The sequence below is a fragment of the Lycorma delicatula genome, chromosome 9 (assembly GCF_047948215.1).
Source record: "Lycorma delicatula isolate Av1 chromosome 9, ASM4794821v1, whole genome shotgun sequence".
NCBI lineage: Eukaryota > Metazoa > Arthropoda > Insecta > Hemiptera > Fulgoridae > Lycorma > Lycorma delicatula.
In genome coordinates, this window is record NC_134463.1 from 7287968 (window position 1) to 7302648 (window position 14681).

The window sequence follows — 14681 nt, forward strand, 5'->3', positions numbered from 1 at the left end:
GCTATGTGATCACTTGCGTCCTGTCGCGATCAGATATTTTTTTTAATTTTACGTTTTTTAGTAAGTAATCGGAGGCTGGTGCACCCAGTTGCGTGGCAAATAGAGTAACAGTGGCAATAGCTATGTTGGTTGAGCCGCGCGTCGTACAACGTTGCATCCCTTAACAAATAAAAATTAAAAAAAAAAACGAAGATGGTTTTTAGATATTTTAACCTTTAAAATTGGAATTTCAAAAAATTCTCTCTTAGTGGGCTCTTACACCGTAAAACAGACTTTCATTGATTTATCTCAAGGAGTTTTAGCTGGGTGTTGATTATGACACGATCACAAGGTCACGACATGTTGCGGCTTCACCCGCAATATTTTTTTTATAGTTAACTTATTTATTTATAAATAAAAATTATTTAATCAACAATATTGTTTTTAGATTCTTTTTAAATTCCCATCGTGGAATTTAATAAAAATTTTCGGTTTTCTTTTTTGTGTTGTTAAAATGAATAATCTGCTACCTGAACTTACTCTAGAGAAAGCCGTGTTCCTAATCACCGCACTTCTGGGCCAAGCAGCGGAAGTTCTTCAAGGTTTACCATCTACGGTCAAATATATAACGATGTCATTGCAGCACTTCGGACTGCATAACTTGGCGGTTATTTACAGGTGTGAGCTACGGGTACGAGTCCAGAAACCAACGAGACTCGAGGAAGTTATTCAGAAGGTAGCTTAATGAATTCTAGTCGGGCTACCGCCGGCAACTTCCAAGAGGAGGCAGCACTCTCGTTTATTGATGGGCTACGGAACGCCGAAATCATAAGGCACCTTCTCCTCCGATCAGCGAAAACGGTCAACAACGCCCTTACTCAAGCCGTATAACTGGAAGCAGCAGGCGGGATTTCTTGGATTCGAGGAATTGGCGTCAGATGCGACGAGAAGTCAGCGAAAGAAATCAAGAGTTCTGGAAAGGCGCTACATACCAAAAGGATTACGACGGGAGACTGAAGAATGTCTGCTGCTGAACCGAAGAACAAGGGTCGACCAGTGTGACGGAACTGCGGTTCACATTTTTTTTTTAATTTTTAAATTCTATGCTTCGGCGATAAATTAAAATTAAAAAAAAATCAATCATTTATTTAAAAAAAATTATTTATATGCGGTTGGTAAACGGTTAAATTTGTATCATAGAAAAGTAAATAAATAAATAATAAATATATTTAATAATAATAATAAAAAATACTAAATAAATATTTCTAAATGTAATTAAAGAGAAATCAGGAAATTTTTGGATAATTAAATACAAGAGTAAATAATTTATTCTTTCAATAATAAAACTTTATATTTTTGTACTCATTCTAATTCTTGCATTACAAAATAAATTGGTTTTATGGAGTGAAGTTTTCATACATAGTTGTTTTTTTTCTGTTAGCACCAGACGTTTTTCTTGCTTTTATATGTGAGTATACGAACCACACGTGTTGAGAAATATATGTAGGTAGAAAACTATTATTTTTATTTTTAGGGAGTGAATTTGCGACATCTTTCGCGGACTTAGGCCGTTTTATGGGCTGTAACATTTTGCCGTGATCGCTGCTAATGCTGCCTCCCTATGTTCTACCAACCCTTCTTCTACGAATTACATCCCTCTTTCCTACTATATTTATTCCACGTCTACGTCTTTCTTCATCTTCTACTGTTTCAACCGAGCTTCCAAACTATGAGAAATTTCTAACCTATATTTTTGCGTCTCATAAAACGTCAACTTTTATCGCTAAATTTTAAAGCTTTATCATCTAAGTTAAACAATAAAACTAAACGCGCTTTGATTGACGGTTGTATAGTGTAGCGTTATGAATTTTTATTACTTACATAAATTTTATTGTTTAGGCAAAAACAATAATTTCCCTTCAGCCGTTATTTTAGTTTATTCAATACTCTTATTCAGATTACTACAGTACTTATTTTAGTAAAATAATTTAACGGTTCTTATAATCGGGAATAATAAGTTTTAATTTAACATAATTAATTATTATATTTATTATTTATTTATTTATTTTAATTTGATAAAATTTCCTGATTACAATATGAAAAGGATAATATGTTTGAATGGAACATATTGTTTTTTATTTAATTCTTTGTCTTTTACTTACAACGGCTGAAACTATTACGAAACAGGTATCAAACAATTTATTTTAGTCACGGTCAAAAAACATGTGAGTCGGTATACTTCGTTAACACTATTTTCTGTAGTCTGAAAAACAAAATTATTATTATGTCATCAAATACGTTGAAACACTTTGCAAACGGATTAAAAGAAAATAAATATTAATTCTGTAGAAATATTTTGGATAAATAAGTAAGAAGTGTTTTCGCAGATATAATAATAAAAATATAAACGAAGTAGTATTATCATGATGATTTCTAGAGAAATTTTTAGCGAGATATTTCTTAAACAACTATTATCGGTGATTATATTACGTATGCGATATGGAATATTAAACTAAGTCGCTCAGAAAGAATGTAACAAACTTTCACCACATGTTCTACAGGTGAAAATAAAGAAAAATTTTCATATAAAAATAGGTTTGGCAACGCTTCGTTAGCAATTATCGGCTAGCAAAAAGTTTACTTGATTTCTACACCTTTGGTAAAATTAAGCCAAACTGTAATTCTTGGGAACTGTAATTAAGGGAAAAATTTAGTGATTTTATATGAAATCTAAGAATGCTAGTGATGAAGAAAGTAAAAGGAACTATCGGCAATTAAGAAATGCTATAAACAGGAAGTGCAAACTGGCGAAAGAAGAGTGGATTAAAGAAAAGTGTTCAGAAGTGGAAAGAGAAATGAACATTGGTAAAATAGACGGAGCATACAGGAAAGTTAAGGAAAATTTTGGGGTACATAAATTAAAATCTAATAATGTGTTAAACAAAGATGGTACACCTATATATAATACGAAAGGTAAAGTCGATAGATGGGTGGAATATATTGAAGAGTTATACGGAGGAAATGAATTAGAAAATGGTTTTATAGAGGAAGAAGAGGAAGTTGAGGAGGATGAAATGGGAGAAACAATACTGAGATCTGAATTTAAGAGAGCATTAAAAGATTTAAATGGCAGAAAGGCTCCTGGAATAGACGGAATACCTGTACAATTACTGCGCAGTGCAGGTGAGGAAGCGATTGATACATTATACAAACTGGTGTGTAATATTTATGAAAAAGGGGAATTTCCGTCAGACTTCAAAAAAAGTGTTATAGTAATGATACCAAAGAAAGCAGGGGCAGATAAATGTGAAGAATACAGAACAATTAGTTTAACTAGTCACGCATCAAAAATCTTAACTAGAATTTTATACAGAAGAATTGAGAGGAGAGTGGAGGAAGTGTTAGGAGAAGACCAATTTGGTTTCAGGAAAAGTATAGGGACAAGGGAAGCAATTTTAGGCCTCAGATTAATAGTAGAAGGGAGATTAAAGAAAAACAAACCAACATACTTGGCGTTTATAGACCTAGAAAAGGCATTCGATAACGTAGACTGGAATAAAATGTTCAGCATTTAAAAAAAATTAGGGTTCAAATACAGAGATAGAAGAACAATTGCCAACATGTACAGGAACCAAACAGCAACAGTAGCAATTGAAGAACATAAGAAAGAGGCCGTAATAAGAAAGGGAGTCCGACAAGGGTGTTCCCTGTCTCCGTTACTTTTTAATCTTTACATGGAACTAGCAGTTAATGATGTTAAAGAACAATTTAGATTAGGAGTAACAGTACAAGGTGAAAAGATAAAGATGTTACGATTTGCTGATGATATAGTAATTCTAGCCGAGAGTAAAAAGGATTTAGACGAAACAATGAACGGCATAGATGAAGTCCTACGCAAGAACTATCGCATGAAAATAAACAAGAACAAAACAAAAGTAATGAAATGTAGTAGAAATAACAAAGATGGACCGCTGAATGTGAAAATAGGAGGAGAAAAGATTATGGAGGTAGAAGAATTTTGTTATTTGGGAAGTAAAGTTATCAGCAATATAAAATGCTGAATAGCACAAGCTAAACGAGCCTTCAGTAAGAAATATAAGTTGTTTACATCAAAAATTAATTTAAATGCCAGGAATAGATTTTTGAAAGTGTATGTTTGAAGTGTCGCTTTATATGGAAGTGAAACTTGGACGATCGGAGTATCTGAGAAGAAAAGGTTAGAAGCTTTTGAAATGTGGTGCTATAGGAGAATGTTAAAAATCAGATGGGTGGATAAAGTGACAAATGAGGAGGTATTGCGGAAAATAGATGAAGAAAGAAGCATTTGGAAAAATATAGTTAAAAGAAGAGACAGACTTATAGGCCACATACTAAGGCATCCTGGAATAGTCGCTTTAATATTGGAAGGACAGGTAGAAGGGAAAAATTGTGTAGGCAGGCCACGTTTGGAGTATGTAAAACAAATTGTTGGGGATGTAGGATGTAGAGGGTATACTGAAATGAAACGACTAGCACTAGATAGGGAATCTTGGAGAGCTGCATCAAACCAGTCAAATGACTGAAGACAAAAAAAAATATGAAATCTGACGTGAAAAATTGAAAAAAGTTCAAAAATTGTATTTTTAGTAGTTTTCGGGAAATATGGGGTAAAATATTCTTTATTTTCTCTTTTAAGTTATTCTGGTCCTTTATACTATCGATTTTTCTTCAGTATTTCTTTTATAATTTATAGGATAGTTATCTATATCTCTTTTTGTTTTTGTTAAACCTCCGGAACCACCGTAAGGTATTGTTTTAGAGGATGAGGTGAATCGCAATTTTTGTAGCGTGTGAAATGCCATTCCTGACCGGGATTCGAACCCAGGACCTCCGGGTGAAAGGCCGAGACGCTACCACTCGCGCCACGGAGGCCGGCTATATGTCAATATATCTAAAAGAACATCTCCTGACTGACCGATTCATCAACGTCCAGAAAAAACTACTGAAGATAAATTTATGAAAATTTATATACGTGTTTTTCTTACGGCGCAAGTGCATACTAGGAAAGGATTTTTTGAAATTTTGAGTTTAAAGGGTTAAAATGAAGTAACAATGAAATTTACTATTTTTTTAATTTTTCAATAACAAATGAAGATATCAAATTTCGATTTGTGTAAACTTCATGTGAATATCTAAAAACTAATTACTAAATGTTTTGAAATTCGGAGATTAAAGGGTAAAAATTAATTTTGAATTTTTTTTTGAAACCCGCTATATTTTTTTTGTTTTGTTTCTAAGTAACAAATAAAGATATCAATTTGATTATTGTGTTATAATCTTCATATAAATATCTGAAAACCAGTATCTAAACTTTTTGAAATTTGACGTTGAACGGGGTGAGGGAAAAGTATAAATATCTTAAAAAATAATGCAAATTTTCCCAATTTTCGGATACATTAAACGAGATATTCAGTCTTAAAATAATCTAAAAATCATTTCGGGGGTTTTTTGAATATCGATTTTTAAGGAATGCGACGGTGTATGGCGCAGCGGCTCAACCAAACGACCATTGTCTCTTGTTACTGTACGTGCAGTGCGAGTTGCTGTAACTGCCTCCGGTTACTTGAATAAAAATATGAAATAAAAAAAATTAATATATTAAAATAAAAAATTAGAAATGAAGTACGGTCTCTTACTATTGGTGTTTGTCGAGTAACGCTAAAAACGGGGCGAAATACATTTTTAACCTACGAAGGACGGGGAACCAGCTATAACTAATATTTTTAAAACCGCTATTTTTAAACCCGTATTCTTCGGATCGCTCAAAGTTTTGGGTACTGTACGACCAAACTTTGCTTTAACGAAATTACAATACACTAATATGTTTTATAAATTGAACAGACTAATTAAACTAGTCTACTGGTTAATCAAATGTATGTAGTGCGTTTCTGAGTGCGAAATAATGAGAGAGTCGGAAACCGTAAATCGTCTTCTTACGTAGAACTGTGCGTTATTTTTTTATTGTTGTATGTTTTAAGATCGGTAAACTATTTATTTATATAAATTAAAGACAATCTTAGTTTAGTGTGTGCCCTAACAACTCGATAACTTACTTAACCGATTTCGCTGAAAATTTCATAATTTATTATTTACTCTAGGAGTGATTTTTTTTTTCTTTCGTAGTGGAGGAAAAAGCTCTGCCAGCCGCCGTCAGGCTCGCACTGACGGCAGTGCGGGGCTCTCACCCGCTAAAAAACCTCCCCTTCTACCATGCAGGGGCCGGATCTAAGCCATATGGTATGCACAGCCATACATGATCACCCAGGCACTCCACTATCCGAATCCGTATGACCGGAAGGCGTCCCCAGGGGGCGATCGACGAGCGACGACTCCGAGGAGCCCCCGCTGCCCACCCCAGAAGCTGGCCTCCCTTGATCACTCGTCATCGAACTCCAAGCCTCCATAGATTCGCATCAACTCAGCCTGCCGTCGCCTCTCTTCATTGGCCTTCTCTCGTATCAGTGATGCGATCGTAGTCGAGACACACTCCCACTTGTTGCCATTGCTGAGCATTACCACTCTAGGAGTGTTTACATATTATTAATAATGTTTAATAATATAATAATTTAATTATTTAATCACATAATAACAGTAAGTCGTTAATGACATAGACAACGATCGATATAGTCAATCGCAATCGATATGGTTGTATACATCTCTCGATATATACAACAACATTAAATTTAGTAAAATAAGTTTTAGGTTATTTACTTATAACTTTTTTTTTAATGATTTATATAGTAGTGGGACTGGTGAAGTTTCAACTGTGGTAAACATTCTGGCAATAGCGAAGTATTGCCGGGGTCCACTAGTAACTGATATAATTAAATTATTACTGTAATTTATAATTTATAGACTTGAAGTTTTACATAGGAAGAATAATATGCATTATTAAAGTCTTTGAAAAACTTTAGGAAGTATTTTTTTTTGGGCGAATTTTTCTGTTAAGCAAAAGGAACGATAAGGATAATGTGACAATAAATTTTTTTTATTGTATATATAAACTAAAAAATAAAAACGTAATTTATTATTATTTTTTATGTCTTATTATATTTAAGAACTACCAGGAAGGAAGAAATATTAAAAGGTAGACAACCAGGCTCTATTTATCTACTTCAATTACGTTCTGTCCTGGTAGATAGAACAAAATATTTATTAGTCTAAAATTTCCATTTTTCTCAGTAAAACTGATATTTAAAAAATATACTATTTTATAAAAGAAAAAAATAGAATGTTACGGAGAAATGTGTAAAGGTAGATAACTAATCTCTCTTTATAAAGAAGGTACATATTGCTATTCTAGAAGTGTGAGTAAAATATCTTTTATCAAGTCAAAAAAAATTTACGATTTTTATCAGTGAAAAATGGATTATTATGTTATAAAAAAAAAATATATATATATTAATTTAAAATATTTTATGTCAATATTAACAAAAAAAATTTAATTAATTCCATTAAATTAAAAATTTCATTTTTAATGAAATTCAGTTTAGAGGACATACTTCGACGGAGTAGCATCAACCAGGATCTGAATGCCCCTCTCACCTTGACTGAATTGTGAGATATACTTGAACGTGTAAAATATTCTAGCCCTGGATCTGATGTAATACTATATCTCTTCATACGGGAACCCTCTGAGGAGGCTCTTCAGCATCTATTACACCTGCTCAACTCTATCTTGGAGGAAGGAGTGTTTCCGGACGTCTGGAGGGAGGCTGTAGTTATCCCTGTGGCTAAGCCCAATCGTGCTCTAACGTGCATCTTTTGCAAGGTTATGGAGAAGATGATAAATAAAACACTGAAATAGCATCTGGAGAGGATTAAATTCTTCTCCCAAAACCAATAGATTCACAGAAAAATGAGATCTACCACGGACAACCTAATATCTATACAGACGGATGTGTGTGGCATTCATCTCCAAGGAGCATCTCTTCATTGTGACCTTAGACAGTGAAAGGCTTATGAGATGGCTTGGAGACAGAGGATAATTACTACCTAGTTACAGAAAGATGTTAACGGAAATATGTTGCGCTTTATAGCTAATTTTCTGAGTAAACGGACGATCCGTGTTAGAGCTAATGGAGTTTCAAAGGTCTTCAAAATTGAAAACGGAGTTCCACAGCGATCTGTCCTGAGTGTAATGCTCTTCTTGGTGGTTATTAATGGGGTGGCTGGTGTGATCATTCTACCGGTTAAGAAATGTATCTTCGCCGATGATATCATTATCACCTACAGAAGTAAAGAAATTGGAACTACTAGGGGAATAATGCAGAATTCGTTGAACTCTGTACACAGATGGGCACAATGTAGCGGTTTCAAATTGTCGGTAACCAAATCTAAATTTATTGTTTTCTCTAGGTAACCTATCGGGTACAAAGACACGATGAAATTGCATTTAGGTATAGACTAGATAAAGGGAACAAACGATATTAGGCTTCTTGGGGTGACTTTTGATGAGAAACTGACCTTTTTGAGCCGCATTAATTACACCAAGGCTGAATATCTAAGGAGAATGAATGTCCTTAAACTCATTTCATCTTGTAACCGGGGTGCGGACAAACCCATCATTCTGAACACAGGAGCATTGTTCTTCCGAAGCTAGAATACGGGTCTGTACTATATGACTCCGCGAAAGAGATAATTAAGGGCATACTTGACCTCTTGCGCAACACCTGCATTCGCATGTCAATAGGGGCGTTAGTCACTTCCCCAATACCAAGCTTACTGGTGGAATCCGGTGAACTTCTACTGCATTACAGGAGGAAATACAAGACTATCAAACACGCGATCAACTGCTCACGGCAAATGACCAGGCACGTTCGCAATTCACTACTTGAAGGAAGGATGTCCTTATCGCAGGCTTTCAGCCTCAGGCTGCTTCGCTATCTCCAAGAACTAGATCTGTTTGTCCCGAAGTTCCTTGGAAAGGAAATAGGATGCGGCGCCCCTTAGTTATGCGCAGCCAGAGATCGTATTTACCATCTGGAAATCGTAAACGGGATTCACGTTTCCAGTCTGCTAGAGACTAATTTAATAAAACGGCTAAGAAGTACAATGCGTACACTCTCATCTACACAGACGGCTCTGTTTCAGCCGACGGATGTGGCTGTTCTATTTTACTCCCTGACACCGAGATATTATATAAGCTTAATGCCTGTTCTTCTGCGTTCTTTTGGGAAGCCTATGCAATTTACTCTGCCTTGAAAGTTACCGAACCCCGTAGTGATGACAGCTTCCTAGTAATTACCGACTTTAGCAGTGTACTTGAGAGCTTCAGCTGCAGACATTCTGAATCCGTCGTCCAAATTATTCATGATATTCTTTCAAGAATAAATAAGACTTGGTATCGGTATGGGTTCCTGTCCATTGTGGCATCCTCGGGAAAGAACGGGCCGAAGAGGCTGTCAAGAGAGCGGCAATAAATGGCCTCCACGTACAATTGATATGTGAGTGAGACTTTATGTGATCTGTCCGTGTAAAATTGCGAGCTCAGTGGAATAAGTTCTAGCTGCTGAGTCCTCCCACGGAATTACATAACATCCGGGAGAGTGTACTCGAGAATCCTCTTTCCCCGAGCAACAGAAGAGACCAAGTCATCTTAACTCGGCTAAGGATTGGACACAACAGGCTTACCCGCGCTCATCTATTTGGTTGTCTGTAAGGCATGCAAGGTCAAATGATCCGTGCACCATTTGCTCTTTGATTTCCTAATCTTTGGAACCATCCGACAAAACTTAGACCTGAGTTCAGATATGAAATCTCTACTACTAAACCGAAAGAAGGTATAAAACGTCTGTTCCTCTCCTACACTGGAATTAAGAATACAATTTAATGGTTTTTGTCTGATTTATGTAATTTAGTTTAAGTTTGTTGTTATTTGTCTTTATTGTTCCTGTTTCTTTATTGTTTATTTTCGTTATTTATGATTATGTAGTGTTATTTTAGTCGCTAATGACTGTAATTGTTGATGCGACTGTGAATAAAGGCATTAAAAAAAAATTCATTAATTAAAATAATGAAATTAAATTTATTTATGTTTTAAACCTTATTACTTTTTAGCCTTATCTCTTAAAAATTACCAGATTTTCTAGTGGATGACCCCATATACATTTAAATTTCTCTTATTTATGTTTTTAATTATTTTTTTGCGGTTATGTTCACCCAAATATCATTTCTTTTTCTTTTCTCTTAATATTATTTTATTCTTTCCGCATGTTTGATCTTTCTCTCTTCCGATCGTTTTACTTTGGCGTTTTCCTTCCTCCGTGTCTCGACAAATTCAACGTCTATTTTTGTTTCAATAACTTTTTACTTTCATTTCCTGCTCTTGGATCTCTAGGTTTTGTAATTCTTTCTTTATTTGTTGTCGGTAAAAATAAATGGTTGCCCTTTTGTTCCCACAGTTTAATGAATGTTAGTTTTTTTTTACTTTACTTTGTGCTAACGGCCAAGGAATCTTAGTCTCCTTCTTATTGCTTTTTCGATATCCTCTATTTTTTCATTCGATTCTTTGATCCTTTTCATTTACATTCTTCGATTACTTTCTTCGGGTGTAGGAATGTTCTCAGTGTTATTCTCTTTTTTTAATGTTTCCAGCTCGGTAAGGTAACATTTCACTTCTGATAGACACATCTCAGGTACGGTCGAACTGAGAATGTACAAGACTACACTTCATTTACACTCATACAGATCATCCTCATTCATCCTTTGTAGAATTATCTAAACGGTAGTTACCGGAGGCTAAACAGGAAAAAGAAAGAATGTCTCACCTGTGCGGCGTAATGTCGGAGTTTGGCTTTTTTTAAAGACCTTTTTTTGTTTAGATGTCTTTTGGTCAGATATTTAGATATCTCTTATTCATTTAATATATATTAAATTTATTATTTTTCATAAAATAATGATTTAATTTTTTTTTATCTAAAGGAAAGGGTACGTTCTGAATTAACATTATCTGGTAAGGATTTCTGTTTTGACTGTAAAGAGGCAGGCAAAAAAATTATAAAAAATTGTAGTAACAAAAACAAAAAAAAAATGTTTACTTTATAAAAAAAATAATTAATTATTAAAAACTCAGTCGCTGTAAGTGCGTCAGAAGGGCGAATTTCCGGTTTTAGTTAAACCACCGTGGAAAATCTAACCGGGCGCAGTTATGTTTTCTATAAAATTTTTGGAAATCCGCTAAAAAATCTTTTAGTTATATTATTCAATTCCTTATTTGTTTTTATCATAATTATAATTAGAAAAAGTAATATTTTGAATAAATTTTGGTGGAAAAAAAAGAATGGAGAAAAAGTAAGATAAAAATGTATTGGAATTACGTACTAATAAAGATAATAATTATTTTTAAAAGAATAATTCTGCTATGAAGATAGAAGTAAATGATAGTGGTAAAATTATTAATAACTATGATTAAAATAATAGCGTTAAGTTTGATAATTAGAAGACGATTTCGAAAAGTATGATAATTCAAAAGCAGTATGGGATGATGATGTTATAATTACCAGTGATGTTAACAATAAATAGAAATAGATAAAAAAAGGACCAAAACTTAATACTCCGAAAAATTATGAACTTTAGAAGCAAACAAAAAAATACAAAATTGACTTACTACGTGAACAGGCGCATTTCAAATCATACACACTTTTCTACCAAATTAGTAATATATTTTTGCGTAATTAAAAAAAAACACACATCAACAGTAACACAGCCGAGATTGAAAAAATTATCAAAGTAGAATTCTTGTGAAACCGAATAAATACGTTTTGAAAAAAAAAAATTATTGTGTAATTTTTTCGATGTGCCTGTAATTTGAAATTTAAATTACAAATTAATATTTTGAATTACTGACTAAATAATTTTTCATAAAAAATTGCTGCAAGATTTTTCTGCGAGTTAACTTTTTTTTTAAAGTTCTAATTTGATTTTTTATTTATCAAAATTTGACGAACTGTTTAATCGGGAAAAGTTATTTAATAGAGAATTTTATTGGATTACAATTAGTTTCATGGCTAAACCAGCGATTTAATTTTTCGTAGCAATAGCTAGATACATATATATAAATAGATATATGTTATAAATGTAATAAAAGTCATAGATTTGTATTCTAGGAATTGAACGGATATAATTTTTAACATCTTTTATACAATATTACGCTTTCTTGAATTTTGACTGAGAGTTCTCTTCTGGTTGTTGTATTTGAGGTAAACGACTTAGTAATGGTTTAATGGTAGTAGGTTGCTTTATTATAATAGTTTTGCTCGTATAGCTTGAAAAATACGTAAATTTTTTTGGGTGTAGTAAAATTATCACCGCTTTACATCTAAAAATTTGTTTGTATGAAAACATACATTTTAATATAGATATTTTTTTAATTGATTCCGACTTCAAAAAGGTTAAAATTTTCAGAAAAATTTAATGGACTTTTTTAATTGTTGAAGTCGTTTTTTTGCGAGGTTTAGGTGAGAATTTGCGAGGTTTAGGTGAGGTTTAGGTGAGAATTGCTGATGATATAGTAATTCTAGCCGAGAGTAAAAAGGATTTAGGAGAAACAATGAACGGCATAGATGAAGTCCTACGCAAGAAGTATCGCGTGAAAATAAACAAGAACAAAACAAAAGTAATGAAATGTAGTAGAAATAACAAAGATGGACCGCTGAATGTGAAAATAGGAGGAGAAAAGATTATGGCGGTAGAAGAATTTTGTTATTTGGGAAGTAAAATTACTAAAGATGGACGAAGCAGGAGCGATATAAAATGCCGAATAGCACAAGCTAAACGAGCCTTCAGTAAGAAATATAATTTGTTTACATCAAAAATTAATTTAAATGTCAGGAAAAGATTTTTGAAAGTGTATGTTTGGAGTGTCGCTTTATATGGAAGTGAAACTTGGACGATCGGAGTATGCGAGAAGAAAAGATTAGAAGCTTTTGAAATGCGGTGCTATAGGAGAATGTTAAAAATCAGATGGGTGGATAAAGTGACAAATGAAGAGGTATTGCGGCAAATAGATGAAGAAAGAAGCATTTGGAAAAATATAGTTAAAAGAATCGACAGACTTATAGGCCACATACTAAGGCATCCTGGAATAGTCGCTTTAATATTGGAAGGACAGGTAGAAGGGAAAAATTGTGTAGGGAGGCCACGTTTGGAGTATGTAAAACAAATTGTTGGGGATGTAGGATGTAGAGGGTATACTGAAATGAAACGACTAGCACTAGATAGGGAACCTTGGAGAGCTGCATCAAACCAGTCAAATGACTGAAGACAAAAAAAAAAAAAAAAAAAAAAAAACGTGAGAATATATTTTTAGCGAGAATATTTTTATAGATAAAATAAGATCATTATTTTATACTTAAATAAAATTAATTTTTTCAGTTTTAAGTTGTGTTTGTTTTGTATAAAAATTGTTTTAATTAAAAGTTTTTGAATTATAAATATATTTTTTTATTTTATAGCCTGCATATATGAAAAAAAACCGGCAATAAATTGCAAAAAATTACTTTTCCGGCTATGCCGGTCAAATTACACAATCCATTTTGGAAAAAACTTTCTAGCACGTCATTTTAGACTATCTTTGTGACAAAATAATTCCTTGTCATTGAAAAACAACAACAAAAATTATGAATTCTTTTTTTCACATTTTTATGTAAAATTATTTTTCTTAATTTTTTTAAAAGAAAAAAAAATGTAAATAATCTTACTAGAGACCATTGGAGTAGAAGGGCAATACATTTTTATAGTGGTTTATGTAAAAAAAACTCCCACTAACTCCTTTTCTGAGCAAGCAAGGTATAGTTAAAAAAATTTTAAAAAATAGTAATTTTTTTGAGGACGAGATGAAATATTAAATAAAAAATCCGGTACGTTATAATCCTGATAAAAAAAACTTCAATTTTGTGAGTAAAAGTTTTTTGCTGAAGTACCCCGCTAAAGATTTGAAATTTCGTTTTGCTGAAAATACCCTCATCCCTTTTTCCAATCTTAAAAAAAAATTAATATATTCTTTCACCCCGAAATCCCTATCTACCAAGTTTGAAGAAAATCGTCAACGAGGTCTAGAGTTAGAAGACCAAATAGAGTTTAATACGTGCATTCACATTAACGTCCGTCTGACAAAAACAGATTTTTGAACTTAGGAGTATTGGGAAAAAATATTTTTCTCAGGTTATTTAAAATTTATTTAAATCTATTTTTGTCAAATAATTTTTTTTCAATATCTCCTTAACTAAAAAAAAATCCAATTAAAAAAAATTTTTTGACTGATTTATATACCTTCCCATTGTAGTTCTAGTATTGTATATAGCTACAGCCGGGAATCTAAAACTGAGTAATAATTTCTTTGTCAAAAAACAATGTATTAAATAAAAAATATGTTTGTTAGCAAGCGAAACGAACGTAGGTTATGTTTTTTAAATTTTGTTGACTCCGTGTACTAACGAATCGTATGTAAATCAACATAACCTAAGCTCGCTTCGCTCGTTAACCTCATCTAATTAACGTTAATTATACATATTATATAAAAGTTATTAATAACATAACCTTATTGTTATCGCACCTCCATTTTGTGATGTATTGTGTTTATATTTCGGTGTTTATGAATGTATACTGCATTTATGACGTGTTTGTTGTTGTTTATTGGTGTTTTGTAATTTCTATTTTTCAAT